General features: G+C 46.4%; 1 long non-coding RNA gene across 9 annotated transcripts in view; it reads right to left on the bottom strand.

The window, feature by feature from the left end:
* The window catches only part of LOC148139813 (uncharacterized), an 82,607-nt gene that overhangs the window by 52,242 nt on the left and 7,471 nt on the right, over positions 1–22,894 (bottom strand). For 5 of the 9 annotated variants that reach the window (XR_015753377.1, XR_015753376.1, XR_015753374.1 and 2 more), the window contains 2 exons: positions 10,021–10,132; positions 6,621–6,670 (listed from right to left, as the gene is read on the bottom strand). This is a non-coding gene — a long non-coding RNA (uncharacterized LOC148139813). Of the gene's footprint in view, positions 1–513; positions 724–6,620; positions 6,671–10,020; positions 10,133–22,894 lie in introns of those variants that run through there. The other 4 variants (XR_015753373.1, XR_015753372.1, XR_015753379.1 and 1 more) reach the window with 3 other exon arrangements.

Below are 22,894 nucleotides of genomic sequence, written 5' to 3'. Positions count from 1 at the left end.
TTGTATATTCCAACACAGAGAGGGAGAAAAATGTTCCCTGGCTGAGATACAGCAGCCAATTGATCCCTCTCTCTTACTTTATTCCGCCCGATAGCAAAGTGTGAGACCAGAAAATCCCTGAGTTATCTTTACCACCTGTGAAGGATTCCTGGTGAGGATTCATTGGAATCTCTCCACTGCCTGAAACAAAGGGAATTCAGCGAAATCCAACTGTTCTAGAAAGAAATCCCACGACAAGTACATTGTGTGAGCAGAATAACTTCAAAGGCAGAATAACATTTGGGGCACTCCATCATTTTAACATTTGTTATGAGTTCAAATTTCTCTGTCTCTCATTTCTCTCGAAAATGACCTACTCTGAGACCTATATCATTGGCCACATCACTAAACTGGTTGCATTTAAGATTGGTGTAACCAGTGGAGGATTGGGACTAGAAAAGGAAACAGTGACCCTCCAACTTTGCATGGAACACAAATGAGAAATTCTCAAAGGGCTGTTCAAGTATAATTCCTTTCCCCAGACGTTTGTGGTGCCTGGATGTTTACATTTATTCAAAGTTGTAATTGGTGACATTTGACAGACAAGTGAATTTAGGAAAATGGTATACAGACAGAAAAGTGCTGCTGAGACCACAATCTTTGTGCGTGTTAGAACGGTGACAAAATGGCCCACTCCTGCTGCTCAGCCGTACGTTCCGATGTTCCATTCAACCCCTCACGTTCCTGCAAGGAGCAGATCGAGGCCACTTCATCCAAATACCTGGTCTACAGTAACACAGGATATCATTCATTCCCTCCAGATAATCACGCACGGTTTAGTGTGGGTTGGAAAATGTTATTGGGAAATAGAGGCTGGGTTCGAAAGATGCCTCTGGTCTCTTTACAGAGTGTCTCCTCTCTGCAACTAATGCTTCAGTTGTTGGTCATATTATAGACCCAGATTCCCAGTGAATACAGCCCCCATACCTCACCCAGAGATGACTCTCAAAATACTTTACTCTCTCTAATTGCAACATTCAATAACAGAACGTTCAGGAAAATTACAACCATTAACTTTGTAATGACAGAATATGAAGACAGAAGGATCAGGATCGGTAATTCGGATGATCAAATCATTGTATACAATCTTGGCTGATCTACAGTTGACTTTAACTCCTCTTTAATGCCAATTCGTCACACCCCTTAGCTCTCTGACAGGTCAAAAATCCATCTACATCCTCCTTAAATACTTACAGTGATGTAGCTCCAATAACTCTCTAGCCCAGATAATGTCTGACAGTGATTACCTTCTGTGAGAGGAAAACACTCCCCACACATACACCGTCGTCTATTGATATGAACAAGAGGTGAACACAGGGGCTCAGAAAAGAGTGAATGGCTTTGATATCAAGGCTGTATTTGACTGAGGATGGCATCGGGACCGCCTACTTACTTGAGCTGAATGGGAATCAGGTGTAACCTCCCACTTGTCTGAACCTTTCAGAGCACTAAGAAAGATGCTTGTGGTCAGTGGCCAACAGTCCTCTCAGTTACGGGACATCTCTGCAGGAGATCCTCAGGTTAACCTCCTCAGCACAAACATCTTCAGCTGCTCCATCCATGTTTTTCCCCATCATAAGATCTGAAGTGGGGATGATGACTGAAGATCACACAATGCTCAGAGCATTTTGTCCCTCATCAACCATTCTGTGTCCATGTGCAGCAAGACGCAGGCAACATTCCGTTTTGAGCTGTTAAAGCGCCAGCAACATTCATGTAACAGTACGGCCAGACACTGCGCATTTCTACAGTTCAAAGAGGAGCTCACTCACCATCGCAAGTTGGTTACACACGGATATGTGGAAGCCATTCAGCAAACTACTGAACAAGAAAAGGGACAGCCCATTCAATCCTCCTGCCTGTTCCACAGGAAGAGAAGGGGTCTGTCAGTTCATCGAGCTGTTAAACAGGAGCAGGCAGAGCCCAATCAGACCCTTAAACCTGTTCCATGAGACCAGGAGGAAGCTAAACAGTCCCACGAGACACTTATACAGGAACAGGTGGTTGTCATTGATAGTCCAACATGACAAACCAATGAAACTGAGACTGCACTGATAGAGGGCTCTATGGTATTTATCTTGGCTCCACTATTTGCTGGCAGTGAGGAGGGAAGCCAAATGTTTGTGTCAAGTCTCAAGGAGGCATCTTCCATCTCCGAGAAGACACACCCATGTTCTCCATTGAGGTCAGATGTTGCAAGGAAGATTAGATTACATTAGTGTGGAAACAGGTCCTTCGGGCCAACAAGTCCACACCGACCCGCCGAAGCGAAACCCACCCATACCCCTACATTTACCCCTTACTTAACACTACGGGCAATTTAGTATGGCCAATTCACCTGGCCCTGCAATCTTTGTGACTGTGGGAGGAAACCGGAGCACCCGGAGGAAACGTGCAAACTCCACACAGTCAATCGCCTGAGGCGGGAATTGAACCCAGGTCTCTGGCGCTGTGAGGCAGCAGTGCTAACCACTGTGCCACCGTGCCGCCCACAAAAGAGTTAACTCTTTCATAATGAAGGTCTTGTGGCTCCTGTCGGGATTATGGATAACATGACGTTCATTGCAGGATCACACACCAGTTGAACTGTATTAATATTTGGAGAGTTTATTCAAAACCCTGAACCTCTCTCTTTCTCTCTCTCTCTGTCTCAATCAAAATAGGGAGTGCGTGCAGTTGGGTGGAACGTTCGTAGACGCTCTTAAACTATCGAGAATCATGTAACCCGAGTGACAAAAATGACATGGAATTCATCTCTGTATCAGTGCCTGTTTAGAACATCATGAGTGATTGTCCATCCCACTTAAAGTTCAATGCAATCACCTCTTATTCTCTCACTGAGCTTCACTCACTGCTCATGGTGCCATCATCTCAGGGATTAGTTGAGTGAAACTTCAGAGAGAGTCTATCCACAGTACCCCAAATACTGCCCCAAAAACACTCTCAGGGATGATCGCAATAATCCCTTTCTCTCACTTAGACATCGCCATTTCTTTCCTGTGCCATAAAAAGCCATTTAGAACATGGAACATAGAACATAGAAGAATACAGCGCAGTACAGGCCCTTCGGCCCTCGATGTTGCGCCGATCCAAGCCCACCCAACCTACACTAGCCCACTATCCTCCATATGCCTATCCAATGCCTGCTTAAATGCCCATAATGAGGGAGAGTCCACCACTGCTACTGGCAGTGCATTCCATGAACTCACGACTCGCTGAGTAAAGAACCTACCCCTAACATCTGTCCTATACCTACCCCCGCTTAATCTAAAGCTATGCCCCCTTGTAATAGCTGACTCCATACGTGGAAAAAGATTCTCACTGTCGACCCTATCTAAACCCCTAATCATCTTGTACACCTCTATCAAGTCACCCCAAACCTTCTTTTCTCCAATGAAAACAACCCCAAGTGCCTCAGCCTTTCCTCATACGATCTTTCTACCATACCAGGCAACATCCTGGTAAACCTCCTCTGCACCCGTTCCAGTGCCTCCACATCCTTCCTATAATATGGCGACCAAAACTGCACACAATACTCCAGATGCGGCCGCACCAGAGTCTTATACAACTGCAACATGACCTCAGTACTCCGGAACTCAATTCCTCTACCAATAAAAGCCAGTACGCCATATGCCTTCTTCACCGCACTATTTACCTGGGTGGCAACTTTCAAAGATCTGTGTACATGGACACCAAGATCCCTCTGCTCATCCACACTACCAAGTATCCGACCATTAGCCCAGTACCCCATCTTTTTATTACTCTTACCAAAGTGAATCACCTCACACTTAGCTACATTGAACTCCATTTGCCACCTTTCTGCCCAGTTCTGCAGCTTATCTATATCCCGCTGTAACCTGCCATATCCTTCCTCACTGTCTACAACTCCTTCGACTTTCGTATCATCCACAAACTTGCTCACCCAACCTTCTAACCCCTCCTCCAGGTCATTTATAACCTGCAATGGTCCCAAAACAGATCCTTGCGGAACACCGCTAGTGACAGCACTCCAAGATGAACCTTTGCCATCAACTACTACCCTCTGTCTTCTTCCAGCCAGCCAACTCCTAATCCAAACCTCCAACTCACCCTCAATGCCATACCTCCGTATTTTTTGCAGTAGTCTACCATGGGGAACATTATCAAACGCCTTACTAAAATCCATCTACCGCTTTCCCCTCGTCCACCTCCTTAGTCACCTTCTCAAAGAATTCAATAAGGTTTGTGAGGCATCACCTGCCCTTCACAAAACCATGCTGACTATCCTTGATCACATTATTCCTATCCAGATGTTCATAAATCCTATCCCATACAATTCTCTCTAAGATTTTGCCCACAACAGAAGTGAGACTCACCGGCCTATAGTTACTAGGGTTATCCCTACTCCCCTTCTTGAACAAGGGAACCACATTTCCTAGCCTCCAATCTTCTGGCACTACTCCTGTAGACAACGAGGACATAAAAATCAAGGCCAATGGCTCTGCAATCTCCTCCCTTGCTTCCCAGAGAATCCTAGGATAAATGCCATCAGGCCCAGGGGACTTATCTATTTTCACCCTTTCCAGAATTTCCAACACCTCTTCTCTACATACCTCAAAGCCATCCATTCTACTTAATTGTGACTCAGTACTCACATTGACAACAATGTCCTGTTCCTGATTGAATACTGACGAAAAGTATTCATTCAGTGCCTCCCCAATCTCTTCAGCCTCCACACGCAACTTCCCACTACTATCCTTGACTGGACCTATTCCTACCCTAGTCATTCTTTTATTCCTGACATACCTATAGAAAGCCTTAGGGTTTACCCTAATCCTACCAACTAAGGACCTCTCATGTCCCCTCCTTGCTGCTCTTAGCTCTCTCTTCAGGTCCTTCCTGGCTACCTTATAACTCTCAATCGCCCCAATTGAACCTTCACACCTCATCTTTACATAGGCCGCCCTCTTCCCTTTAACAAGGGATTCCAATTCCTTATTAAACCACGGCTCCCTCACACGACCCTTTCCTCCCTGCCTGAAGGGTACATACTTATCAAGGACACTCAATAGTTGCTCCTTGAACAAGCTCCACATATCAATTACGCCCTTGCCTTGAAGCTTACTTTTCCAAGCCACACATCCTAAGTCATGCCTCACCGCATCATAATTTCCCTGCCCCCAGCTATAACTGTTGCCCTGTAGTGCACACTTATCCCTCTCCATCACTAGAGTAAAAGTCACCGAATTGTGGTCACTGTCCCCAAAGTGCTCACCTACCTCTAATTCTAACACCTGGCCTGGTTCATTACCCACAACCAAATCCAGTATGGCCTCACCTCTTGTTGGCCTATCTACATATTGTGTCAGGAAACCATCCTGCACACATTGGACAAACACTGACCCATCTAACGAACTTGAGCTATAGCTTTCCCAATCAATATCAGGAAAGTTAAAGTCCCCCATAACAACCACCCTATTACTTTCACTCTTCTCTTGAATCATCCTCGCAATCCTTTCTTCTACGTTTCTAGGACTATTAGGAGGCCTGTAAAAATCTCCTCACAGGGTGAGCTCACCTTTCCTATTCCTAACCTCAGCCCAAACTAACTCAGATGGCGAGTCTTCATCCATCGTCCTTTCCACCACTGTAATACTATCTTTGACAAGCAATGCCACACCTCCCCCTCTTTTACCCCCACCTCTGACCCAACTAAAACATTTAAACCCTGGAACCTGCAACAGCCAATCCTGTCCCTGTTCTACCCATGTCTCCGTAATAGCCACAACATCGAAGTCCCAGGTACCAACCCACGCTGCAAGTTCACCTACCTTATTTCGTATACTTCTTGCATTGAGGTATACACACTTCAAGCCACTTTCCTGTTTACAGGCACCCTCCTTTGAAATTGATGCCATGTTCCTAACCTCCCTACACTCCAGGCCCTGCACCCTAAAGCTACAGTCTGGGTTCCCATGCCCCTGCAGAGTTAGTTTAAACCACCCCCAAGAGCACTAGCAAACCTCCCACCAAGGATGCTGGTGCCCCTCAGGTTCAGGTGCAGACCATCCTGTTTATAGAGGTACCACCTTCCCAGAAAGAACCCCAGTTATCCAAATACCGGAATCCCTCCCTCCTGCACCATCCCTGTAGCCACGCATTTAACTGTTCTCTCTCCCTATTCCTCGACTCTCTATCACATGGCACGAGTAACAAACCAGAGACAACAGCTCTGTTCGTTTTAACTTTGAGCTTCCAACCTAGCTCCCTGAAAGCCGGCCTAACATCCTCAGCGCTCCTCCTACCTATGCCATTGGTGCCAATGTGGACCACGACTTCGGGCTGCTCCCCCTCCCCCTTAAGGACCCGGAAAACACAATCAGAGACATCACGTACCCTTGCACCTGGGAGGCAACATACCAAACGTGAGTGTCTCTCGTTCCCACAAAACCGCCTATCTGTGCCCCGAACTATCGAGTCCCCAATTACTATTGCTCTGCTCTTCTCCACCCTTCCCTTCTGAGTAACGGCGACAAGCTCCGTGCCAGAGGCCTGAGCCCCGTTACTTACCCCTGCGCGCTTTTAAAGGGAAAAAAACCTACCCGGCTGCCCCTCTGGTCTTCGTCACTTCCCCCTGCTGCTCCCGCTCTTTCTGTGAAGAGAAAAAAAAACACCGTTGCCCGCTACCGGTAAGTAATTTTAAAACAAACTGTCTTACCTTAGCTGCTGCTCGCACTCAAAGAGTGCCTCTAGAAACCTGTCTGATTCTTGCATCCTCAACCTTTAGTTAGCTTCCTTCTTCCTCCTGGCTAGATGTTTTACGTCCCTTTGAACCTTGTTAAATGCTTCGCTAAAGTTCACGTGGACAATGTTCACTGCTCTGCCTTCATCTCTCTCTTGGCCACCTCCTCGAAGAGTCAATCCGGTTTGTGAAACACGGTTTTCCACTCACAAAGCCATGCTGACCGTCTTGAATCAGCCCTTGTCTTTCCAAATACACGTAGCTCCTTTCTTTCAGAATCTCCTCCAACAACTTCCCCATCACTGGGCTCACGTGGATGTAATTTCCTGGCTTTTCCTGCAACCCTTAAGTGATGGAATAGCATTAGCCACCCTCCAGTCTTCCAGTGCCTCACTGTGTCTGTTGATAATATACATACCTCTGTAAGGGATACTGCAATCTCTTCCCTAGCTTCCCACAATATTCTAGGATTGACCTAATAAGCTACCGAGGATTGATCTACCTTTATTTGTTTTATGATTCCAGCACTTTCTCTTCTCTGTTGAGGATTCTTTCCAAGACATCACTATTTATTTCCCCAAGTTCCCAAGCTTCCATGTCTTTCGCCACAGTAAATACTGACAAGACTATTTGTCTAATATCTCACCCACCTCCTCTGGTTCCACACATAGGCGACCTTATTAATATTTAAGAGGACCTATTCTCTACAAAGATACTGTTTAGCTTATTGAAACCTGCATAATAGGCTTCTGATAATTCAAATACACCATATCCCTGTACCACTACACCCCTCCTGCACCCTTACAATTCTGCCATTTATGTTCACACCAACAAATTAAATCCAATAGGCTCAAAAACAAATTCTCTTTTATAAAATGTATTTCCATGTGCCCAGTTATTGTATATTGACACACACTTTCTAACAATTTCAGTATACTTCTGATTTACTGTCAGGCTAACGTTATTCTCAACTCATACCATCTGCCTGTACATGGTCCATATCCCTCTATTCTCTACCTGACACGTTTCTGTCTAAATGCCACTTCAAAACTTTACTCACATTTCTGCTTCAACAACATCCCTCGGTAACCTCCACTCTCTATGTAAAAAAAACACCTTGCCTCACACATCTCGTTTAAGCTTTCTCTTTCTCAACTTAAACCTATGCGCTCTAGTACTTGAAGCTTACACATTGGAAAAGAGATTCCGACTATCCACATTATCTGTCCCTGTTCGAAAGTTATATCCCTGTACCTGGTCGCCTGTCAGCCTCTGATACTCTCGCAAAACAATCCAACTTCGTTTAGTTTCCTCTTACACCTAACACACCCTTAAAAACCCTAACACAGGCAACGTGCTGATAAACCCATTTTGCACGCTCTCCAAAGCCTCCGCATCATCCCTACTGTGTGGAGATGAGAACTGCACACAGTACTGCAAATGTGGCCAAGCAGAAGTTTTATAGAATCACAGCATCAGTTGCAAACCATTATACACAACGTTGTGACCGATGAAGGCCGTGTCACTCACGAACAATGGCACAGTGGTTAGCACTGTTGCCTCATAATGCCAGACCCAAGTTCAATGCCCGCCTCAGGCGACTGACTGTGTGGAGTTTATACATTCTCCCCGTGTCTGTGAGGGTTGTCTCTGGGTGCTTCCTATTGCCATTTTCAGGAAGTTACTGACTTGCACCAAGATCCTTCTGTATATCAATGTCCCTCAGTATCCTAACTTTCTTCTGGACTTTGACGTCATCACAGTTACTGTACTGCCCTTGCTGCCAGTACTTTCAGTGCCCTGTCTGTAACCATATTGACATTACAATCACTGTCTGGTGCCTATAAAATAAGTCCTGCCAATGGTTGCTGCTGCTTGCTGATTCTCAGCTCCACCCAAATAGACTCCAAATTTTGATCTTCAGATCCATATGATTGTCTCATTAATGCATTAACCTCATCCTTTCTTCACAACATGTTGGCTTTTTGCCCCGTCTGCCTCTTGGGACTAGATTGGGTTGGGATATCTGGTCAGCATGGTTGGGTTTGGACCAAAGGGTCTGTATACATGCTGTACATCTCATTGACTCTATGACTCTAACGCAACAACCCTTCAATATTCCCTTCCCAACGATGGTCATTCAGCAGCTACATCTCCGGAATGAACAGTTCCATCATATCTGTTCACTATCATTCCATCTGCCTTATGGCGAATGCAGCGAGTCATTCCTCAGTAGTGGGGTGTTTGAACGGATGGGGAGAGGTTACAGAGATAGGGAAGCTTACAGGGGCTCAAGGATGTTAGAATTAAACAGATTTATATCTGGACAAGAATGTCAGTGGGCCAAAGATGTTTGGGAATTGGAGGAATTTACAATGATAGAGGGAGCTGGGTTAGATTCTGGAGATGGGGTAGGGATGGATGTAGGGAGAGGCAGGCAGATTGAGAGGCACTGACATGGGGTGTTTCAGGGAGAAGAGTATTGTGTATACTAACAGAGATATGGAAGGTTGTCGTGACTGAAGACGTTTACAGATATAAGAAGGCTTCAATATTCTGGAGGCTACAGAGATAAGAAAGCAATGGAGAATGCCAGGTTACTGGGTTGGAGACAGTTACACAGATAGGGAGGGTTGCACAAACTGAAAGAGGGTCCTGTGGTCGGGAGGGGTTTGTAGTTGGGAACAAGTGTGAAATTTTAAAAGATTAACATCGAAGAATTGGAAAACGATAAAGAGATTACATTTTTTTCCACAGCTAAGGAAGGGTTGTAGGAGCTGGAGAAGATTACATAGTTAGGGACCGATGGAGAGATTAAAGACATTGACATGGAGGGTGGTATTGGTGGGAGGAGCTTACAGGGATAGACAGGACTGTCAGGGTTTACAGGGAAGAAGGAATTTAGTATCTACTGGAGAAGTTTAGGGATTAGGGTGTTAGGGATTGGAGAACCTGATAGTGACAGAGAGCATTGTGTGGACGAGAGGAGATTCCAAACAGAGGAAGGATTATTGGGACTGGAGGATATTACAGAGATAACTAATACAGCATGGGCCAGGATTGATGTCTGCGATCCCTTGTACTGTCTCAGGGAGGACCAGTACAGCAGAGGTGAAGGCAGGATCCTCACAAGATGGTGGGAATGAAGCCTAGAATATTGGCCGTTCCTTGCCCAGCTCTGTATCTATGTCCTGTCTTCCGGGTCTGAATACAGAAGGCCACTAACTCCTCCCTGTGCTGTTTACTGTGAGTGATCTTACCGGCTGCAGGATTTACTGAAGGCTCCAGATCTCTCTCTCCATCTCTCTCTGACTGACCAAGCGTCTTCAATGAGGTGATGGATGAGACAGGAGTTAGGAATATCCTGATTAACTGCATGAGACAGAGAAATAGACAGAATGGGAAATTAGATTGATGCAATGAGGATAACTCGTGCAGAGTGGCACAGAGTTCAGCAGAGATCTGGAAAATCCCAGTCTCCATCCCTGGCCTGTGCTGCTGCGGCTCTCTGGTTTGGAGAATTCTGTTGATTCAGGATCTCAGACCAGCTGTAAGAGGGAGAAACACTGACAGAGGCAGAAAATTGACCTACACATCAACGGATATTACATGGAGAGATACTGGGTGATACCACCAGAGTGCAGGAAGGTATCAGGATCCTCAGGGAGGAGTCAGCCATTATATTGGGATGGGCTCCACTGGAACTGTGGTGGGGCCAGTGTCCTGGTCAATCCAATTGCTTTAAAATGACACAGATGAGGAGGGACTGGGCTTAGGTTAAAGGAAATTCCCAAATCCAAAGAGAAAGTTTGAAATATTGGAAAACCATGGAGATGTAGCTAAAGACAAACAGGAAGAAACAGGAAGGGACTGAGTTTAACTGAAATTAGGTTTGTGACAGGAAATTGTGGTAAAAATTACTGTTTCTTAATTTGTGATTTCTATCTACTCGCCATCACGGAGACATGGTCACAGGTTGAACACAAAGATGGGTCATCAATATTCACAGCTACACAACATTGTGGAAACCAGACAGAATGGGAAGCAGGATGGGGGACTCTCACAGTTAGGGATAAAAATTGGGATTACCAGGAAAATATGTGGCCTCAGATTATCAAGCACTAGGAAACCAAACTCTGAGTAATAAGGGTCAGAACTCAAAACTGGAATGACAGTGTTAAGGCCCTTTTACAGCATTACATTGTTAGACAATGCATTAACAGTGAATAATTGGAATTTGTAATAAAAGCACTGGGATAATTGTGAGGGAATTCAATCTTCCTATCTCACTATCTCATTGGTGATGGGTCACAGCTGAGGCTGACTCTCTCCCACTCTCATGGGGAGTCTGTAGGTGGCTGTACAGAGCGATGTGACCTTCCACAGACTCTGTTACACTTTGGCAGAAGGTGGCCGTGGGAAGGGGGTGGGTGGGGTGTTGGTGTGACAGCACGCTCCTTATGCTGTTTACTCCTGCGTTCCCATTTTCACCACAGCAAGTTTCAAGGTACTCGACATCTACCCAATGCTCCTCCCCTACTTTAGAAGATCTTGACCAAGTAATTCCCAGGAGTTACCAGATTTGATGAAGAGATGGAAAAAAGATCAATTCTGAAGTACCCAATGTTTAGAAATGTGGACGCATTTGTTAAAGAGATCGCTAAGGAGTCTCTGAGCAGGAGTACAGTAGGAAGAGGACACATTGTCAGCGTTTAATCAGGTGATAGTAACAGGGAGAATTAAAGGTGCTGGAGATGGTGAGAGTGTTGCAGAGAGTGCCCAGGGCCTGAACAGTGTTACAAAACCAGTACGAATTGCTACAGCTGTTTGCTGAGATAGGGAGGGTCATGAATTTTCATTGATTCATTCATGACCTGAGGATGTCACCGGTTGGACCAGCGTATGTTGCCCCACTGCTAACTGCCCAGAGGCAGCTCAGAGTCAGCCATGTTGCTGTGAGTCTGGAGTCACATGTGAGCCAGACCAGGTATGCATGTCAGATGCCCCTCCCTAAAGGATACATGTGAACTCGTTGCGCTTTTCCAGATAATCAACAATGTTTATACGGTGGTATCACTAATGTCCTGTACGAATACAACATGACATCCCAACTCCTGCTCTCAATGCTGTGACCTAATGAAGGTAACCTCCTCAAACGCCTGCATCAACAGCCTGTCTAACTGTGACGCTACTTTCAAAGAACTGTCTACCTGCATCCCTGGGTCACTGATTGACAACACTGCTCAGGGCCAGAACATTAACTGTACAAGTCCAGCCCTGGTCTGCTTTACCAGAATGCAACATCGTGCATTTCTCCACCTGCTATTCCTAACATCATTGGCCCAGCAGTACTGTTGATCCCATTGTACTCTTAGATAACCCTATTCACTGCCCACTATTCCATCAATTTCAGTGTCAATCGCAAACTTGCTAACCATGATTCCTCTATTCTCATCCAAACCATTTATATAAATGATGCACAACAGTGACCCATGGCACCCCGTTGGTCACAGGCCTGCAGTTTGATCAGTAGCCGTCTATGATCACGCTCCGTCTCCTACCGTCAATCCTGTTTTGTATCCAGTTGGTGAGCGCTCCCTGGTTATGTGTGATCTAAACTTACTAACCAGTCTGCCATGCAGAACCTTGTCAAATGCCTTGCTAAAGTTCATGTGGACATCGTGTACTGCTCTGCTTTGATCTGTCACTTGTCTACCTCCATTGTCCTTTCTCTCAGAATTTCCTGCATCAACTTACCCACCTCCGCCATCAGTCTCACTGGTCTGTAGTGGCTGTCGATGATACGAATATCTCTGCGAGGAGCCTTGTAATTTCCTCCCTCGCTTCTCACAAGGTGCTGGGATACATCTGATCATATCCCATGGTTTTATGAACTTTGTTTTGCATTTTAAGACATCCAGCGCCTCCTATTCTCCAAAGTGAACTCTGTTCAAGACATCACTATGTATTTTCTCAAATTCCCGAGCTTCCATGTCTTTCTCCATCATAAATCCTAAAGCAAAATATTTGTTTCGGATCTTCCCCATCAACAGTGATTCCACACAGACAGCCTCATTGACCTTTCAGGGGCCCTATTCTCTCCGTCGTTATAATTTAGACCTTGTTGAATCTTGTCAAAATGCTTCTGAAAGTTAAAATATCCCCCTACCGCTACTTGCCTCCCCCACCCTTATCTATTCTGCCATTCATGGTCACACCAATCCAACAGCGTTAAAAATATTCCCCTTTTGTAAAATCACGTGTTGCCCAATGTTTCTGAGAGTCCATTTATTGTTTATTGCTGTATCCTTTACAATACTCTCCAGCATGTTCCCGACTCACTGTCAGGCTAACACCGTTTGGTTTCAGACTGACTGCACAAAGGGTTTTGGGAATCCTTGTGGATCAATCTGAAAAAGGTAGCGTAAAGGGTTAGCAGATAATAGAGAAGGCAAATCAAATGCTGCCATTTATTACAAAGGGAATGGAGTCTAAACAGAGGGAGGTCTTGCTAAAACGATGCAAGGTACAAGTCAGGCCAACCTAGATTATAATGAACAGTATGTGGGCCCGAAGGAAAGAAATTCTTGTGTTGGAGGCAGGCCAGGGAAGGTTCACTCGGCTGATCCTGGAGATGGCGGGATTTTCCAATAAGAGGTGGAGTAGATTGCCCTTGAATCCATTGGGGTTTTGAAGAATGGGAGAGAACTTCATTGAAACATCTAGGATTCTGAGGCATTTTCACAGGGTAGATGCCGTGAAGTTAGAAACTAGAACAGTACAGCAGAGTAATAGGCCCTTCGGCCCATCATGGCTGTGCTGACCATGTTGCTGTTCTGAACTAATCTCATCTGCCTTCACATGGTCCATATCCCTCTATACTCTGCCTGTTCATGCATCTGTCTAAATGTCACTGCTACATAACTCCCCATCTGTCAGGCCTACTCTGTCACTGCACCAGCAGCTTTATCACTCCCCATCTTTCAGGCCTACTCTGTAACTTCTCCAACAGCTGAAACATTCCCCATCTGTCAGGCCTACTTTGTAACTGCTCCAATCACTTTTTCACTCCCCATCTATCAGGCATAATCTGCAAAAGCTCCAGCAGCTATATTATTCCTCATCTGGAAGGCCAACTGTTTAATTCTCCAGCAGCTGTGTCCCTTCCCATCTGTCAGGCCTACTCTGTATCTGCTCCAATAGATATATCACTCCCCATCTGTCTGGAATACTCTGTAACTGATCCAGCAGCGATATCACTCCCCATCTGTCAGGCCAACTGTGTAAATACTTCAGCAGCGATATCACTCCACGCCTGTCAGGCCTACCCTGTAACTGCTCCTGCAAAGATATAACTTCCCATCTCTCAGGCCTACTGTGTAAATACTGCAGCAAGGATATCACTTCACATCTGTCAGGCCTACTCTTCAACTGCTCCAGCAGAGATAACAATCCCCATCTCTAAGGCCTACTCAGGCTCCAGCAACTATTTCAATCCCCATCTGTCATGCCTACTCTGTCACTGCACCAGCAGCTTTATCATTCCCCATCTTTCAGGCCAACTCTGGAACTGCCCCAGCAACTGTATCACTCCCCATCTGTCAGGCCTAATCTGCAAATGTTCCAGCAACGATATCGCTCCCCATCTGTAAGGCACAATCTGTAACTGCTTCTGCCGCAATATCACTCCCAATTTTTCACGCCTAGTCTGTAACTGTCCCAGTAGCTATATCACTCCCCAACATTCAGGCCAACTTGTTAACTTCTCCATCAGCTTTATCACTCACATCTGTCAGGCCTACTCTGTAACTGCTCCAAGAGCTATGTCACTCTCCATCTGAAACGCCTACCCTGTAACTGCACAAAATGCTAAATCTCTCCCCATCTGTCAGTCCTACTCTGTAACTTTTCCAGCAGCTGAAACATTCCCCATCTATCAGGCCTACTTTGTAACTGCTCCAATCGCTTTTTCACTCCCCATCTATCAGGCATAATCTGCAACAGCTCCAGCAGCTATATCACTCCTCATCTGTAAGGCCAACTCTTTAACTTCTCCAGCAGCTGTGTCCCTCCCCATCTGTCAGGCCTACTCTGTATCTGCTCCAATAGATATATCACTCCCCATCTGTCTGGAATACTCTGTAACTGATCCAGCAGCGATATCACTCCCCATCGGTCAGGCCTACTGTGTAAATACTTCAGCAGCGATATCACTTCACATCTGTCAGGCCTACTCTTCAACTGCTCCAGCAGCGATAATAATCCCCACCCCTCAGGCCTACTCAGGCTCCAGCAGTTATATCATTCCCCATCTGTCAGGCCTATTCTTCAACTGCTCCCACTGCTATGTAAGTCCCATCTGTCACGCCTACTCTGTCACTGCACCAGCAGCTTTATCACTTCCCATCTTTCAGGCCTACTCTGTATCTACCCCAGCAGCTCTGTCACTCCGCATCTGTCACGCCTACTCTGTAAATGCTGAAGCCATGATATCACTCCGCATCTGTCAGGCCTCCTCTGTAACTACTCCAGCCATAATATCATTCCCCATCTTTCAAGCCTACTCTGTAAACACTCCAGCAATGAGATCGCTCCACATCTGTCAGGCCTACTCTGTAACTGCCCCAGCAGCTGTATCACTCCCATCTGTCAGGCCTACTCTGTAACTGCTCCAAGAGCTATGTCACTCCCCGTCTGAAACGCTTACCCTGTAACTGCACAAAGTGCAAAATCTCTCCCCATCTGTCTGCCCTACTCTGTAACAGCTCCAGCAGCTATATCACTCCTCATCTGTCAGGCCAAATCTTTAACTTCTTCAGCAGCTGTGTCCCTCCCCATCTGTCAGCACTACACTGCAACTGCACCAGCATCTATATCACTCGACATCTGTCAGGTCTACTCTGTAACTGCTGCAATAGCCTTTTCACTCCCCATCTGCCAGGCAGACTCCGTAACTGCTCCAGTAATTATATCACTCCCCACCTGAAATGCCTACTCTATAACTGTACCAGCAGCTTTATCACTCCCCATCTGTCTATCCTACTCTGTAACTTCTCCAACAGCGGAAACATTCCCCATCTGTCAGGCCTATTTTGTAACTGCTCCAATCGCTTTTTCACTCCCCATCTATCAGGCAAAATCTGCAACAGCTCCAGCAGCCCTATCAATCCTCATCTGTAAGGCCAACTGTTTAATTCTCCAGCAGCTGTGTCCCTCCCCATCTGTCAGGCCTACTCTGTATCTGCTCCAATAGATATATCACTCCCCATCTGTCTGGAATACTCTGTAACTGATCCAGCAGCGATATCACTCCCCATCTGTCAGGCCTACTGTGTAAATACTTCAGCAGCGATATCACTCCACGCCTGTCAGGCCTACCCTGTAACTGCTCCTGCAAAGATATCACTCCCCATCTCTCAGGCCTACTGTGTAAATACTGCAGCAGCGATATCACTTCACATCTGTCAGGCCTACTCTTCAACTGCTCCAGCAGAGATAACAATCCCCATCTCTCAGGCATACTCAGGCTCCAGCAGCTATATCATTCCCCATCTGTCAGGCCTACTCTTCAACTACTCCCACTGCTATGTAACTCCCATCTGTCACGCCTACTCTGTCACTGCAACAGCAGCTTTATCACTTCCCATCTTTCAGGCCTACTCTGTATCTGCCTCAGCAGCTCTGTCACTCCCCATCTGTCAGGTCTACTCTGGACTGCTGCAATAGCCTTTTCACTCCCCATCTTCCAGGCAGACTCCGTAACTGCTCCAGTAATTATATCACTCCCCACCTGAAAGGCCTACTCTATAACTGTACCAGCAGTTTATTACTTCCCATCTGTCAGTCCTACTTTGTAACTGCTCCAATCGCTTTTTCACTCCCCATCTATCAGGCAAAATCTGCAAAAGCTCCAACAGCTATATTACTCCTCATCTGTAAGGCCAACTCTTTAACTTCTCCAGCAGCTCTGTCCCTCCTCATCTGTCAGGCCTACTCTGTATCTGCTCCAATAGATATATCACTCCCCATCTGTCTGGAATACTCTGTAACTGATCCAGCAGCGATATCACTCCCCATCTGTCAGGCCTACTGTGTAAATATTTCAGCAGCGATATCACTCCAAGCCTGTCAGGCCTACCCTGTAACTGCTCCTGCAAAGATATCACTCCCCATCTCTCAGGACTACTGTGTAAATACTGCAGCAGCGATATCACTTCACATCTGTCAGACCTACTCTTCAACTGCTCCAGCAGCGATAACAATCCCCATCTCTCAGGCATACTCAGTCTCCAGCAGCTATATCACTCCCCATCTGTCAGGCCTACTGTCCAACTGCTCCAACTGCTACATAACTCCCCATCTGTCAGGCCTACACTGTCACTGCACCAGCAGTTTTATCACTCTCCATCTTTCAGGCCTACTCTGGAACTCCCCCAGTAGCTATATCACTCCCCATCTTTTAGGCCAACTCTTTAACTTCCAGCAGCTATATCACTCACATCTGTCAGGCCTACTCTGTAACTGCTCCAAGAGCTATGTCACTCTCCATCTGAAAGGCCTACCCTGTAACTGCACAAAGTGCTAAATCTCTCCCCATCTGTCAGTCCTACTCTTTAACTTCTCCAACAGCTGAAACATTCCCCATCTGCCAGGCCTACTTTGTAACTGCTCCAATCGCTTTTTCACTCCCCATCTATCAGGCATAAACTGCAACATCTCCAGCAGCCCTATCAATCCTCATCTGTAAGGCCAACCCTTCAACTTCTCCAGCAGCTGTGTCCCTCCCCATCCGTCAGGCCTACTCTGTATCTGCTCCAATAAATATATCACTCCCTATCTGTCTGGAATACTCTGTATCTGATCCAGCAGCGATATCATTCCCGATCTGTCACGCCTACTCTGTAACTGCGCTAAGAGCTATATCGCTCCCCATCTGTCAGGCCTATGCAGTAAACACTCCAGCAGCGATACCACCCCACATCTGTCAGGCATATTGTGTTACTGCTACAGCCACGATATCACTCCCCATCTGTCAGAACTACTCTGTAACTGCTCCAGCACAGCAGCTATATCACTCCAGATTTGTCAGGCATACTCTGTAAATGCTGCAGTCGCTATGTCACTCCCCATCTCTCAGGTCTAGTGTGTAACTTCGTCAGCAGCTATATCATTCCCAATCTGTCAGACCTACTCTGTAAATGCTCCAAGAGCGATATCACTCCCCAACTGTCAGGCCTATTCTGTAACTACTCCAATTGCTATATCACCCCCCATCTGTCAGGCCTAATCCGTAACTCTCCAGCAGCTATATCACTCCCCATCTCTCATGCCTACTCTGTGACTGTTTCAATATCAATCCCCATCTGTCAGGCCGATGCAGTAAACACTCCAGCAGCGATATCATCCCACATCCGTCAGGCATACTGAGTTACTGCTCAAGCCGCTATATCACTCCCAATCCGTCAGGCCTACTCTGTAAATACTCGAGCAGCTCAATCACTCCCCATTTAGCAAGCCGACGCAGTAACTGCTCCAACAGCTATATCACACCACATATGTCAAACCTACTCTGTAACTGCACCAGCCACGATTTCACACCCCATCTGAAAGGCCTACTCTGTCACCGCACCAGCAGCTTTATCACTCCCCATCTGTGAGTCCTACTCTGTAACTTCTCCAACAGCTGAAACATTCCCCATCTGTCAGGCCTACTTTGTAAATGCTCCAATCACTTTATCACTCCCCATCTAACAGGCAAAATCTGCAACAGCTCCAACAGCTATATCACTCCTCATCTGTAAGGCCAACTCTTTAATTCTCCAGCAGCTGTGTCCGTCCCCATCTGTCAGGCCTACTCTGTATCTGCTCCAATAGATATATCACTCCCCATCTGTCTGGAATACTCTGTAACTGATCCAGCAGCGATATCACTCCCCATCTGTCAGGCCTACTGTGTAAATACTTCAGCAGCGATACCACTTCACATCTGTCAGGCCTATTCTTCAACTGCTCCAGCAGCGATAACAACCCACATCCCTCAGGCCTACTCAGGCTCCAGCAGCTATATCATTCCCCATCTGTCAGGCCGACTCCCCAACTGCTCCAACTGCTACATAACTCCCATCTGTCAGGTCTACTCTGTCACTGCACCAGCAGCTTTATCACTCCCCATCTTTCAGGCCTACTGTGTAACTGCCCCAGCAGCTGTATCACTCCCATCTGTCAGGCCTACTCTGTAACTGCTCCAAGAGCTATATCACTCCCCGTCTGAAAGGCTTACCCTGTAACTACACAAAGTGCAAAATCTCTCCCCATCTGTCAGGTCTACTCTGTAACAGCTCCTGCACTATATCACTCCTCATCTGTCAGGCCAAACTCTTTAACTTCTCCAGCAGCTGTGTCCCTCCCCATCTGTCAGCACTACACTACAACTGCACCATCATTTATATCATTCAACATCTGTCAGGTCTACTCTGTAACTGCTACATTAGCTTTTTCACTCCCCATCTGCCAGGCTGACTCTGTAACTGCGCCAGTATCTGTATCTCTCCCCATCTGAAAGGTCTACTCTGTAACTGCTCGAATAGCTAACGCACACCCCATCTTTCAGGCCTACTCTGTAAATACATCAGCAGCTGTATATCTCCCCATCTGTCAAACTTAATCTGCAACTGCTCCAGCAGCCACATCACTCCACATCTGTCAGGCCCACTCTTTAAATGCTCCAACAGCTATATCACTCCCAATTCATCAGACCTACTCTGAAAATACTCTAGCAGCTCGAACACTCCCCATCTGTCAAGCGTACTCTGTAACTGCTCCAGCCATTATGTCACTCCTCATCTGTCAGGCCTACTCTGTAACTGCTAAAACAACAATATCACTTGCCATCTGTCAGGCTTACTCTGTAACTTCTCCAGCCATTATATCACTCCCCATCTGTCAGCCTACTCTGTAACTACCCCAGCAACTATATCACACCCCATCTGTCAGGCCAACTCTTTAACTTCTCCAGCAGCTGTATCACTCCCCATCGGTCAGGCCTACTCTGTAAATACATCAGCAGTGATACCATCCACATTTGTCAAGCATACTCTGTAACTGCTCCAGCAGCTATATCACTCCCCATCTGTCAGGCCTACTCTGTAACTGCTCCAGTCGCTATATTACTCCAAAACTGTCAGGCCTACTCTGTAACTGCTCCAGCAACTATATCACTTCCCATCTGTCAGGCCTACTCTGTAACTGCTCCAATAGCTAACGCACACCCCATCTTTCAGGCCTACTCTGTAAATACATCAGCAGCTGTATATCTCCCCATCTGTCAAACTTAATCTGCAACTGCTCCAGCAGCCACATCACTCCACATCTGTCTGGCTTACTCTGTAAATGCTCCAGACGTTATATCACTTCCCATCTATCAGGCCTACTCTGTAACTGCTCCAGCAGCTATATCACACCCCATCCATCAGGCTTACTCTGTAACTGCACCAGAAGCCATATCACTCTCCATCTGTCAGGCCTCCACTGTATCTGCTCCAGCATCTGTTTCACTCCAGAAATGTCAGGCCTACTCTGTAACTGCACCAAGATCTATATGACTCACTATCTGTCAGGCTTACTCTGTAACTGCTAAAGCAGCTAAATCACTCCCCATCTGTAAGGCCAACCCTTTAACTTCTCCAGCAGTTGTATCACTCCCCATCTGTCAGGCCTACTCTGTAACTGCTCCAACAGCTAACACAATCCCCATCTGTCAGGCCTAGTCTGTAAATACATCAGCAGCTGTATATCTCCCTATCTGTCAGGCTTATTCTGTAACTGCTCCAGACATTATATTACTTCCCATCTATCAGTCTTACTCAGTAACTGCTACAAAAGCTATATCACAACCCATCCATCAGGCCTATTCTGTAACTGCACCAGCAGCTATATCACTCCCCATCTGTCAGGCCCACACTGTATCTGCTCCAGCATCTATATCACTCCCCATCTGTCAGACCAACTCTTTAACTTCTCCAACAGCTGTATCACTCCCCATCTGTCAGGCCTACTCTGTAAAAACATCAGCAGCGATACCATCCACATTTGTCAAGTGTACTCTGTAACTGCTCCAGCAGCTATATCACTCCCCATTTGCCAGGCCTACTCTGTAACTGCTCCAGTCGCTATATTATTCCACAACTGTCAGGCCTATTCTCTAACTGCTCCAACAGGTAACGCACTCCCCATCTGTCAGGCCTACTCTGAAAATACAATCAGCAGCTGTATCTCTCCCTATCTGTCAGTCTTGCTCTGTAACTGCTCCAGACTTTATATCACTTCCCATCTATCAGTCCTAATCAGTAACTGCTACAGCAGCTATGTCACTCTCCATCTGTCAAACTACACTGGATCTGCTCCAGAATCTATATTACTTCACAAAGGTCAGACCTACTATGTAACGGCACCAAGGGCTATATGACTCCCTGTCAGGCCTACTCTGCAACTGCTAAAACAGCTATATCATGTGCCATCTGTCAGGCCTACACTGTAACTGTTCCAGCTGCTATATCATTCCCAATCTTTCAGGCCTACTCTGTAACTGCTCTAAGAGTGATATCATTCCCAATTTGTCTGGCCTGCTCTGTAAATGCTTCAACAGCAATATTGCGCCACATCTGTCTGGCATTCTCTTTACCTGCTCCAGCCATTATGTCACTCCTCATCTGTCAGGCCTACTCTGTAACTCCTCCAGCCGCTATGTCACACTCCATCTGTCAGGCCTACTCTGTATCGCTTCAATAGCTATATTACTCACCCTCTGCCAGGCCTACGCTGTAACTGCTCCAGACACTGCACCACTTTCCATCAGTCAGGCCTACTCTGTAAATACTCCAGAAACGATTTCACTCCCCAGCGGTCAGGCATAACTATAACTGCTCCAGCCGCAATATCACTCCCAATCTGTCAGGTCTACTCTGTAACTGCCCTAACAGCTGTATCACTCCCCACCTGTCAGGCCTATTCTGTAACTGCTCCATGAGTCATATCACGCCCCATCTGTAAAGCCAACTCTTTAACTTCTCCAGCGGCCATATTACTTCCCATCTATCAGTCCTAATCAGTAACTACTACAGCAGCTGTATCACTCTCCATCTGTCAGGCCTACACTGTAACTGCTCCAAGAGCGATATGATTTCCAATCTGTCTGGTCTACTCTGCAAATGCTTCAACAGCGATACCATGCCACATCTGTCCAGCATACTCTTTACCTGCTCCAGCCATTACATCACTCCTCATCTGTCAGGCCTCCTCTGTATCTGCTTCAATAGCTACATCACTCGCCCTCTGTCAGGCCTACTCTGAAACTGCTCCAGCCGCTACATCACTCCCCATCTGTCAGGCCAACTGTCAAATCTCTCCAACAGCTATATCACTCCCCACCTGTCAGCCTATTCTATAACTGCTACAGACAATGTATCACTCACGATCTGTCAGGCCTACTCTTTAAATACTCCAGCAACCATATCACTCCCTGTCGGTCAGGCATAATCTGTAACTTCTCCAGCCACAATATCACTGCCCATCTGTCAGGTCTACTCTGTAACTGCCCTAGCATCTGTGTCACTCCCCATCTGTTAGGCCTATTCTGTAACTGCTCCATGAGCCATATCACTCCACATCTGAAAGGCTTACCCTGTAACTGCTCCAATTCCTTTTTCACTTCCTATCTATAAGGCATACTCTGTAGTAGCTCCAGTATCTATATCAATCCACATCTGTTAGGCCAACTCTTTAACTTCTCAAGCAGCTGTATCCCTCCCAATCTGTCAAGCCTACTCTGTATCTGGTCCAATAGATATAATATTCCCCATCACTCAGGCCGTCTCTGTTTTTGCTCTAGCCGCTATATCAATCTCCATTTGTCATGCCTACTGTGCAAATACTTCAGCAGCGATACCACTCCCCATTTCTAAGGCGTACTGTGTAAATACTTCAGCAGCGATATGACTCCCCATCTGTCAGGCCTACTCTGTAACTGCTGCAGCCGCAATAACGCTCACTATCTGCCAGGCCTACTCTGGAGATCCTCCAGCAGCGATATCACTCTGCATCTGTTAGGACTACTCAGTAACTGATGCAGCCGCTTTG

Source organism: Chiloscyllium plagiosum, unplaced genomic scaffold (genome assembly GCF_037043375.1).
Source record: "Chiloscyllium plagiosum isolate Xiang-an unplaced genomic scaffold, Cpla_swu_hap1 HiC_scaffold_37, whole genome shotgun sequence".
NCBI classification, from domain to species: domain Eukaryota; kingdom Metazoa; phylum Chordata; class Chondrichthyes; order Orectolobiformes; family Hemiscylliidae; genus Chiloscyllium; species Chiloscyllium plagiosum.
The sequence above is the reverse complement of the archived record's forward strand: the minus strand, read 5'-3'. Positions and strand labels throughout refer to the sequence as shown.